The 11,755-nt window shown below is 47.5% G+C and overlaps 1 long non-coding RNA gene across 1 annotated transcript; it reads left to right on the top strand.

The window, feature by feature from the left end:
* Positions 1 to 2,322: 2,322 nt before the first annotated feature.
* LOC132509304 (uncharacterized) lies at positions 2,323 to 8,773 on the top strand. Its single transcript, XR_009536951.1, has 4 exons — positions 2,323 to 2,725; positions 3,536 to 3,662; positions 4,590 to 4,722; positions 5,957 to 8,773. It is a non-coding gene; the product is annotated as an uncharacterized LOC132509304 (long non-coding RNA).
* The last annotated feature ends 2,982 nt before the right edge of the window (positions 8,774 to 11,755 follow it).

Below are 11,755 nucleotides of genomic sequence, written 5' to 3'. Positions count from 1 at the left end.
GTTTTTTTGCGGTACGCGGGCCTCTCTCTGTTGTGGCCTCTCCCGTTGTGGAGCACAGGCTCTGGACACACAGGCTTAGCGGCCATGGCTCACGGGGCCAGCCGCTCCGCGGCATATAGGGATCTTCCTGGACAGGGGCACGAACCCGTGTCCCCTGCATCGGCAGGCGGACTCTCAACCACTGCACCACCAGGGAAGCCCCTGCATGGTAGTTTTATTGTTCTCAACAAGGAGATGTTTTTCATGTTTTACACAGATAATGAATCAATTGTATTGATTCACACGTGCATCCTTCTCTTGGATCTTCATTCCTTCTGTCACTGCAGACTTTTCACCTGGGATCACTTTCCTCTGGCCTTAAATTTAACCTTAGGATTCATTTTGTGTGGGTTAGTTTTCTATTATGATTCTCATATTTCGTGCTCTGTTTTGAAAAACACTTTTGTTGAGTATAGAAATCTGTGTTGGCGGTTATTTCTTCAGCACCTTCACATGTCCTTCCATTATGTCCCTGACCCCACTATATGTTAGGTGTGAGTGGAGACGATTTATTTTGTGTTGATAGTTTCCTGGTGTTAAGGAACAGTACTTGAACCTGATACAAAGAACAACACACCCTAGAAATTGTAACGGTGAGATGGGCTTAGTCATTAGATGGGGTTTTGAGTTGTTGGAATAATAAAAGGATGACAGTGTAGAATGCATAGGAGAAATAATATGTATCTGGTGACCAGGTTGATGGATTGTGACATAAACTGACTAGATGATTAACAACCCCAATTTTCTCTTTCTGGATGCCTGGGAGGACAGCGTGTCTCCGCTTTCTTTTTTTTTTTTTTTCCGCTTTCTTTACAGTTAACTTTGGGACCATGTGAATGAGACATGGCCAGTTGAATACAGGCAGAATTGATTGTGAATGTGTGTCTTAACTGTTCTTGCATTTGTGCACCATTCTGGGAATCTCCTCAGTGGTTCTAGATTTCACACCTCCCCAGGATTTAGTGCTCCATTGCGTACTGTAGGTTCAGGAGATGGGTTGATGGTGTTTTGATGAGGACAGGACCTGATGACCTGAAAAACCTCTAAGCTTCAAGCTGGGCCATCTCCTGATCACATATTTGTACCTGGGTCTACCTGTCCTGAAGGTCAAGGGGAGGACAGGAGAGGGAGAGGGAGGCCCCAGTTACTGTGAACTAGATGACATGTCATCTTATGTCACAAACATGAAACCATATCAGCTCCACTCCAGTTAGACCTGAGGACAGTTAGTCCTGATGTTCTGAAGATCTGAATCATGTGGCTTTATTTGTAATGATGCAACTCTTTGGGCATCATGCCTACCTGTAGTTTAAGAAGCCGTCCTGGACTTCCATGGTGGTCCAGTGGTTAGGACTCTGCGCTTCTAGTGCAGAGGGCTCGGCTTCAATCTCTGGTCAGGCAACAAAGATCCTGCATGGCACTCGGCATGGCAAAAAAAAACAAACAAACCCTTCCTGCGGTGCTCTTTAAGAAATAAATATGCCGAGTAGTACATACAAATGTATGATTTTATGTAAAGCGTTTAATCAATGCCTATGAGGCTACTTGCCACGTCAAAGAATCATTGCTTTTTCACAAATAACGCCAAGGATCCTGCAAAGAGGTATCCCTGACTTATCCTCCCAAGCCCTGTACGTGAAAGCATTGTGATGTTAATGCTAATGACAGTAATAATAATCGTTCTTATTTACTGAGCATGAACTATGAGATAGGCACTTTTTATGTAAATAACCACGAGGGACTTAGTATTTCCCATTCTAGTCACAGTAGAGCCATGGTTCTTAAACTTGAATGAGCGGTACCAGGATTCCTGAAAGCAGAGAGTGCTGAGCCCCGTCCCCAGGGTTTCTGATTCTCTAGGTCTGGGTAAGGCCCCAGAGCTTGCATTGCTAACAGGTTCCCAGGTCCTGCGGTGGCATGATTAGGGAGGGCGGGGCATTACCCCCAGGCCTACGGAAATCTGGGCACTTTTCTTTAAAAGGAAGCGAAGCCCCGCCCCACCCCGTATGAGGATTCCTGGAGCTAAATTATTTCCCAGTCTCTTCCCGCGGTGCCGCTGGGCCGTCGCCATGGAGAAGGGAAATGGCGCACGCGCGTGGGCACAGGCTGGGCGTTAACTACGTAACCCAAAAGTGGATGCCACCGGCGCTACCGCCCCCAGCTCTAGGCCAATCACGACCTAGGAGGGGGGCGTTTCCTTCGGCTTCGGGGCGGGACTTCCGGCCTCGCTGCAGGAGAACATCCGTCCGTGAGCGGGTGCTGGTTGGACGGCGGCCACGTGGACTCGAGCGTTGCACTGGGGCCGCATCTCTAGGGCAGGACGGGGAAGGAGAGCGAGGTGCCGGGGGCTATCTCCGCACCTTGTCCGAGCCGTGACGCCCCCAGCCCCGGCTCCTTCACTGTGACACTGTGTCCCCGTCCGTGGGACAGGCGACTTCGCGCCTCGTGTTTGCCAGGCCCTGCCGGGACTTCACGGTTTCCCGGGTCTTCTCACGCGCTCCGTTGACAGGGCCCCCGAAGGCGGCGGCCTGGGCCTTTCGAGCGTTTGACATTTCATAGCGAGATTCGGAGTGTGACACGCAGCCCGAGGTGACTCCGCCCTGGTCTCCCGCCTCTCAGGGCCCCATTCAGCCCACTGGGTCCTTTGGCGGTGGCAGGTGCAGCAGCACTGATGAATCCAGCGCAGGTGAGTGGAGGGTCACCCAGGGCCACACCCTCATGGTCCCCGCCCCTTGCGATAGCTGATGGTGTCCTGGGACTCTGCCTTTTCTTCTCCCAGTTCTTGGTCGTGGAGTCTCTGGAGGGAGTCACTTGTGGCGCAGGGTACTGAATTCAGACCAAGGATTTTATGCATAGTTTCCTGTACTGGCAACCAAGGGAGTAAATATCAGAACGGTGTCCTAGTGCATGTGCAAATACTCGGTGAGACTGAGTTGGGAGTGATCAGGGAACAGAGCAGCCGGGCAGAAGTCAGGCCTGGAATGGCAGCCCGAGGAGCTAGACCTCCCTTCTGAAAGTTTGGACAGAAGGTGGAGGTGATTTAACACATAATTCATTGGAAAGCTTTCCTCTGGCTGCACAGTGGAGACTGTGGAAGTGAGGGAGGAGGCAGGGAGACCGGGGAGGAAGGTGAACAGACAGCCTTAAGGCCCAAGTCCTGGGGGCTTGTGGGGGAAGGCTGAGCCTAAGTGTAGTTGTGCCTCGGGGGTAGGCTCTGGATGACACCAGGAGGACTGGCTGGCAGGAGAGTGTTTGAGGTCTGTCATGCCATACTCAGCTGAGATAGTATTTTGTCTGCCCGCGTGCCTGGTTTTGCTCTGGGCTGGACACAGTAATCAGAGGGACATGAGGAGAGAGCAGGCACTAGTGGTGCCAAGCCTGGCATCGCCTCTGAGCTGGGAGGCCGGGGAGGAGAGGGACGGGGTGGGGGGATTAGGTGAGTGGGTAGACTGGGGAGTCCTGTTGTCCGTGAGCTCAACTATCCCCATCGTGGCAGGGCTGTGTGACCTTCGAGGATGTGTTCGTGTACTTCTCCCGGGAGGAGTGGGAGCTCCTTGAGGAAGCTCAGAGACTCCTGTACCGTGATGTGATGCTGGAGAACTTTGCACTTGTGTCATCACTGGGTAAGTCTCTGTTTTAGTTATGTGTTGCTACATGGCAAATTACTCCAAAGCTAAGTGCATTGGAAAGACAAACGTTTATCTCACAGTTGGTTTCGGTCAGGAATCAGGCATATCCTGCTTGGATACCCCTAGCTCAGGGTCTTTCATGACCTTGCTGGCAAGCTGCCCAGGGCTGCCATCTGATCTGAAAGCTCACCTGGTTAGACTAGTCATTTCCTTGTTGGCTGCTGGCCAGAACCCTCCCACAGTTTCTTGCCATGTTGTCTTCTCCATAAGCAGGTCACAACAAGGCAGCTGATAGCCATGATAATGAGCAAGAAACAGCATCCAAGATAGAAACTGGTATTTTTATCACCTAATCTCGCAAGTGCCATCTCATCGTTTTTGCCATATTCTATTCATTAGAAAGTAATTTTTAGGTCCAGCCAACACTCAGCAGGAGGGAGTTAACAAGGACATGATTCCCAGTTTCCTGGGCTGGCTTTTGTTTTTCTCAAGGGGCAGTTCTGTCTCACAGTTCTGTCACGGCACGGCTTCTTTCCTTGGTTCCCTGGGGTAAGTAGTGTGAGTATCAGGGCTGGGCGATGTGCACCACCAACCTGTACTGCCCCAAAGCTTTGAGATGAAGAATTTGGGGGTGAGAAGTTTTGCAGTCTTCCCCTCTGCCCCAGAGATTCCAGATGGCCTGGCCGCTCCTTGGCTAGGTGTCTGTCCAAATCCCTGGCCCAAGTTCTGTCTCCTTCCTCTAATTTTCCAAGGTCTGACATGGAATTGCAGGCACTGATATGGTTACTCCTTGTGGTGAACACTGAGCTCTTCCTGTAAGCCCTCTTCCAAGATTCTTTTTTTAGTATTTAATTATCTTCTCTGCGGAGAGTGTCTCCCTGGGTCAGTGCTGACCACTCACCAGCTCTTCCTTCCCATCAGGACTTGCGGTTTCCAGGTCTCATGGAGCCACCCAGCTGGAGCCAGAGGGGAGCCCAGGGTGCCTGAGAAGGTAGACGTGGCTCCAGTCACAGCAGAGAAGACCTGGAGGAGGCCTAGGCCTGGTGAGCAGAAGGTGCGGGAATCAGGTCTGGCTTCACTTTATTTTATTTTATTATTTATTTATTTATATGTTTAGAAATTTATTTATTTTATTTATTTATTTTTGGCTGTGTTGGGTTCGTTGCTGCGGCGCGCAGGGGCTACTCTTCCTTGCGGTGCATGGGCTTCTCCTTGCAGTGGCTTCTCTTGCTGTGGAGCACGGACTTCAGTAGTTGCAGCACGTGGGCTCAGTAGCTGTGACTCGTGGGCTCTAGAGTGCAGGCTCAGTAGTTGTGGTGCACAGGCTTAGTTGCTCCGCGGCATGTGGGATCTTCCCGGACCAGGGCTCAAACCTGTGTCCCCTTCACTGGCAGGCAGATTCTTAACCACTGCGCCACCAGGGAAGCCCAGGGCTGGCTTCACTTTATACCAGCACTTTGTGCCACGTCTACTAGTGTTTAGGTGGCAACACCAGTGGCAAAACTTATCCCACTTTTCCTTCCCCAATTTTGATGCCTTGCTCATTTGTCACTTTTACTCTGATCTTAGGTACCTGTTAGTCCCACCCCCCTTTCTAGTCGCACATCTTATCTGCTCTTCTCTTGCTGCTCCATGCGGAACTCTACAGCACTGGGTTTCTTTTAACGTGTCACGAGATGTGCACATATCCTTAAATTTTCCTTGAACACTAAATGTTCTATCTGGCCAGATTTTTCTGGTCCTGGCTAGACCCTTTTTCATAGCACTCACCTGTCACAAGGAACCAGGAGCCTTGCTGGGAGATCATTTGCAAAGTGTCATTCAGAGAGCATGCCTCTCTTGCTCACACTGTATCCCATCCTGGTATCCTCTCCTGCAAGGTTTCCTTCATTCTTTTTTTTTTTCTTTTTTGCGGTAGGCGGGCCTCTCACTGTTGTGCCTCTCCCGTTGCGGAGCACAGGCTCTGGATGCGCAGGCCCAGCGGCCATGGCTCACGGGTCCAGCCGCTCCGCGGCATGTGGGATCTTCCCGGACTGGGACACGAATCCATGTCTCCTGCATCGGCAGGTGGACTCTCAGCCACTGCGCCACCAGGGAAACCTGTCCTTCATTCTTTAAGCTTTAGAGGCCCACAGCACACAGCAGCCCTTCCTCATCCCGATTCTGGGTCCCCTATGATGCCCATAGTCCCATAGACTAGTTGCCAGTTGTATCAGACACATATTTGTTACTGGATGCCATTTGCTACTAACTGAACATGGACTTCACCAGCATTCATCTTTTTTCAGGTTGTTGGCATGGAGTGGAGGATGTGGCTGCACCTTCTGAGCAGGGAGTTTCTGTGAGAGTGTCACACATGAGAACTCCCAAGGCAGATCCTTCCACCCGAAAGGCTCACCCCTGTGACATGTGTGGCCCAGTCTTGAAAGACATTTTTGCACCTGGCTGAGCCACAGGGAACACCATCTGGGCAGCACTCATACTCCCAACATGTGAATCATGGAGGAGAGACTTTTTGTATAGTTTAAACCTTGACTGGATGCAGAAGCAGTGGAGTGGAGTCTTCAGAAGAGAAAATCCAGGCCTCGTTTGTGAAGTGCTGCAGATGCAGTGTATCAGAGAAGGCGTTCACTTGCAGGGAGGGTCAGAAGAACTTCTTGGCCAGCACCTGGCCCCTCACAGTGGGGAGAAGCCACACCGGAGTGTTGGGAGCTTATTCTCTGCTGTCCTCACTAATAGGCCCTTTTGGGTATTGGATTCCCGTTAGGCCAGAAGGCACAACCTCAGGCCATAAAGCTTCTTAGCTGCCCTCATGGAGGGAATGTTGCTCCAGGGTCATTTGATTCTTTAACTCTCTGTTGGGGGCAAACCAGGAAACAGTGAGGGCCATTAGAACTGCAGGAAGAACCCAGGGACAGTTTCCCACAAGGAGAGTTTTCTCCGGAGGATGAGCTCTGAACACAATGGTGTGAGGACAGATGATAATCTGCACTCAGGAGTTTTACTAGAGCAATCCTCCGGGAGATGCTTTTCATGAACAGAACTCAACATGGACCAGGTAAAGCTTCCATGATCTACGCAGGGAAGAATCTCTGCAAGCGGAAGAAATGTGGGAAATGGTTTAACAAACGTTGACGTGCCTTTCTCAAGAGGGCAGACCTCGGTCAGCTCATGAGGATTTATGCTTAGCAGAACCACGTGACTGCTTTCACTGTGGGAAGGCCTTCAACTGCAGGTCAGAGCTCATGCAACTACAACAGATTCACACTGAGGAGAAGCCTTATGAATGCAAAGAATGTGGGAAAGTCTCTTGTGTCAGGTCTGTTTTTGTCCCAAATAATATTTCCCACTCCAGAAAAAGTCACTTCGAATGCAAAGTATGCAGGTAAACCCTTTTTGACAGCTGTTTTTTTCACTCATCATGTGAGGGTTCTCACAGGAGAGGATCCCTGAGTGCAATGAATGTGGAAAGGCCTTCATTCACCCTTTTCTATCTGGCCTAATAGGATCCACAATGGACAGAAACCCTTTGAGTGTAAGAATATCAGAGAGCCTTTCACAACAGCTCTTCCCTGACTCAACACATGAAGCATCACACTGAGGAGAAACCCCATGAATATAGTGAATGTGGACAGTCCTTCAGCCTTCGTTCATCCTTCACCAAGCCTCGAAGTATTCATTCTGGGGAGAAACCATATGAGCGTAAGAGATGGGGGAAAGCTTTTCACAAGTGGACTTATTGTGATATCAGAGAACTCATACTGGGGAAAGACCTTTCGAATGTAACTCCTAAGGAAAATCATCTGACCAGAGGAAACGTCTTACTCTGAGAAATTATACCAAAGAGAAACCATGTAAGTGTCATTGCTGTGAGAACATCTTCTGAGGCCAATCATCACTTATTGTCATCTAAAGAGTCATACTGGAAATGGACCCATCCTAGGACTTTGCACCTGAGAATTTATAAAGGAGAGAGAACCAGTGACTATTGTGCAATTTCAAAAATCTTCAGCTATAGCTCTACCCTTAGTATACACTGAAAAAGCAACCACAGGAATATTTAAAGGACAAAAACAAGGGAGGAAGAAGAAAAGAAGTAGATGTAACAGGAAAAGAAATATATTTATGACTTCTTTCCAGTTTTCCTGACAAACTTGTGACAATTTATTGGTTGTTTTTTGTTGTTATTGGGTGGCAGGGGAGGAGCAGTGTTTGAGAGGTAAACACCTAAATTACTACATATGCACTGTCTGCCATGCCATGCCAGGAGAGCTGGAGAGCTGGACACTTGAGAACAGCCCTGCAAATATTTATTTGTTACAAAATATTGTCTTATATGAAGCCTTGAATTATGAAGCATTTAAAACTTAAAAGAAATTAGGATACTAAGAATGTTGTTTAAAATTAGATCTAAGGAGATAAGGACACACTTATGAATGGGTACATTTTAGTGTACCGCTTAAAACCATTTAAGGCTTCATTTTCATTTTTTAATTTATTAATTATTGAGATATAATTGACATAACGGTGTGTAAGTTTAAGAATGTACAACATATTTAATTCGATACATTTATATTGCAGTATGAGTGCCATTGTAGCCTTAGCCTCTGTTGTGCCACAGAAGTATCATTTCTTCTAGTGGTGGGAACAAATAAGATCTTGTCTCTTGGCAAGTTTAATGTTTATAATGCTGTTTTGTTGTCTGTAATCCTGTACTTTATATTACATCTCCAGGAATTATTAGTTGTAAGTAGGTACCCTTAAACATCACCTCTCCCATCCCCTCACCCACCTCCAGCCTTTGGTAAACGTCATTCTACTGTTTTCCAGTTCAGTTTTTGGTTTTGTTTTGTCTTTTTAGATTCCACATATAAGGGATATTGTACGGTATTTGTCTTTCTCTGTCTGACATATCTCACTTAGCATAACATCCTCAAGGTCCATCTGTGTTGTCGAAAATGGCAGAATTTCCTTTTTTCTCAAGGCTGAGTAGTAGTATTCCATTGTAGGTATATATACATTTTTATCCATTCATCCATTGATGGACACTTAGGTTGTTTCCATATCCCGGCTATTGTGAACTACAATAAACATGGAAGTGCATATATCTCTTTAAAAACCTGTTTTTATTTCCTTCAGAGTTTGGAGTTGGGATTGATTGGGGTTGCAGCCTGTTTCCACCATGCCTATCCCCAACCACATGACCTTGGTCTTGTCACTTATCCTCGGGGTTCAGTGTTCTTGTGTGTAAAATGGGAAGATGGACATTGAACTAAAGCTTAGGAAGCAAATTAGAAAGAAGGAAGAGCTTGATGTGGAGACCCCTGAATGATGCAGGACCCCCAGGCAGGGTTGGAGTCGCAGAAGAACATCTCCAGCAAAGGTAACAGGTGTCAACACAGACTGACAAGAGCATTGTCTGGTGCAGGAACCAGTTGACAGTCACTGCAGCCGTAGAGGGGAGAGGGGTGGGCAGTGAGAGCAGGGCAGGGAGAGATGAGTTGGGTTTTGTACTCGTGCAGTTTGAGATGTGTGTCAGACATCTAAGAGGAAAGGTCGATCTAGTTGGATGTGCAGTCTGGAGTTTGGGGGTCATTCGGGTCTGCAGATATGTGGTGCTAGTGCGTCCAGCACCAGGAACGTGTCTGACACCTGTGGTGGAGCAGTGAGGTTTATTGGTGTGCTGCAGTGTGGGTTACCACACCGTGGGAAATGTGGGGCCCTCAGTATGAAGGTGTTAGGACATTTTCTAGGCCCTGGGCTTGTGTTCAGTGATTTGGAGAAGAGTTTAAGGAAATGGAGCTTTGGTCTGAACTGGATGCTGTCAGGAAACGGAGTTGGTTTTATGATCAGATATCCTGAAATTTGTTATTTACAAGGCAGGGGAAGGCAGCGGCACTAAAGCAGCAGCTACTGGAAGATGCAGCTGTCACTCATGTTACCCAGGAGAGGGGGCTATCTGCTTGTTTGCACAGGACTCTGGTTGTCTGTGCTCAGATATGATGATAGGGTGGTTTTGTCATTGTCTCATTTCATCATGGTCACTGAGTGGCCCTGACTGATGTTGGTGTTCTGTGAACTTGTTTATATTGTAAAAAATAGTAAATAAAAACCTAGGTTAAATAGAGTCAGGAGGGAATTCCCTGGCGGTCCAGTGGTTAAGACTCGGCGCTTTCACTGCCAGGGCACAGGTTCCATCCCTGGTCTGGGAACTAAGATCTCACAAGCCATGTGGCAAAGCCAAAAAAAAAATAATAATAAAATAAAACATTAAAAAAAAAAAAAAAGGAGGCCAGCAGGGGAAACTCTCACACCCTGCAACTGACAGCAGAGCTCAACAGGAAGAAGAAAGACTCCTCCTCTTTCTTGGCAAGGACTCAGCCAGTGAAAAGCCCTCGACTCTTTCTTTACTACAGCCCTCTTAATTTACTTTTTACCTCTATAAAAGTGTTCTACCTTTGCTGTGCAGGTCCTTGCCTGGTGGCTCGCCATGGTTGCAGACTCCGAGTTACAATTCTCAGCTGACCCTGAGTAAGCCAATCTTTGCTGGAGCAATATATGGCAGTCTTTCTTTTAGGTGAACAATATTCAACAGGAGAAACCCAGAGTTCAGAGGTGAGTGCCAGACCAGCAGCCTGGCCCCCAGGATCCCCCTGAACTCTGCTTTCCCCCTTCCAGTCATAACCCCTTCCATGGCATATAATTTAAACCTGTAATACAGATCAGCACCACACACAGAGTTCTAGGCAGAGGGAACATCCTGTGCAGTGATGGGGGTGTGGGAGTGATCCTGGGGCACTTGAGAAATTGACAGTTCAGTGTAGGGAACTCTGAGGCCAGGGCCTGGGGACTGGTCAGAGAGGCCTCTCAGAGCAGGTGAATTCTGAGTTGGGACAAGCTGAGGGCACAGATATCCCAGCAGACACCCTGTTCCAGGAGTGCCCAACTGCTTGCAGAGCCTGAGTGGCACTAAGAGGTCCCCTTATGGTGACTGGGCTAGGGCAGAACAAGGGACATGGGGTCAGCATAGGCACCTAGAGGGAGGTACACGCAGGGCACACCCAGACACACCGTGGGACATGTATAGACCAGGAGTGGACTCTACAGGACCATCACACATAGGACTCCCCAAAAATGAATCGGCAGATGTGCACAGACACATATGTGGGACACAAAATCCTATGCAGATGCACACACAAATTCCCACCAGGACACAAACAGAATAGAGAGGATATATTTATATTAACTAAAGACACACACATGAAAACAGACATAGACACCCAGACACGTGTGCACACAAATCCCATACATACCAAGAACGGTGCTCACAGGGACATGCATGGGCAAAAGGCAGATGCACCCATTGGCACAAACATGTACGTGCAGACACGGGCACAGGCATGCAGAAAGAGTATGGAGACACAGAGAAAGAAACTCCTAGACACACAGAAAGACTACACAGAGATCACAGGGACAGCGGAAACAGGTACATTGAGAGAGGGCTCCATGTACAGAGCCAAAGGTAGACACCTTTGCACAGCCATGTTGACAGAAGCAGATGTACAAATGGTCATACATAAATAGGTATAGCCATCCAGAGAGACACACAAGAGCTCACTCGGTCACATACACAATTACACAGGCGTTCCCAAATGCAGATAATCAGATCTGTACACATAGGAATGTGATAATAAATGTTTAACACCTGCTCTTAAGAAGAAAGTGCACACAGATTACATAAATTCATTACAAACTTTACAGATATAAAGGATGCATAGCACACAATTTACAAATGATGATAATATATCCAACAGTCTCTACTGTAAATTCCACAGCCAATTAATTCTCACAGTGCTTTCATTAATTTGTTTTAACTCTTATGTGTCAAGATTACCATTAAATTTCAACATATGTATATATTATAACCAAGCAACTCCAATTCTAAGCGTATACCCATTAGAAATTAGGGCATTTTTTTTTCTCCAAAATATATATACATGAAGGTTTATAACAACTTTATTGATAACAGCCAAGAGGTTGAAACAACTCACTCAACCATAAATGGGAACATGCTTAAACAAATTATG

This window comes from Lagenorhynchus albirostris, chromosome 19 (assembly GCF_949774975.1).
Source record: "Lagenorhynchus albirostris chromosome 19, mLagAlb1.1, whole genome shotgun sequence".
Classification (NCBI taxonomy): domain Eukaryota; kingdom Metazoa; phylum Chordata; class Mammalia; order Artiodactyla; family Delphinidae; genus Lagenorhynchus; species Lagenorhynchus albirostris.
The sequence above is the reverse complement of the archived record's forward strand: the minus strand, read 5'-3'. Positions and strand labels throughout refer to the sequence as shown.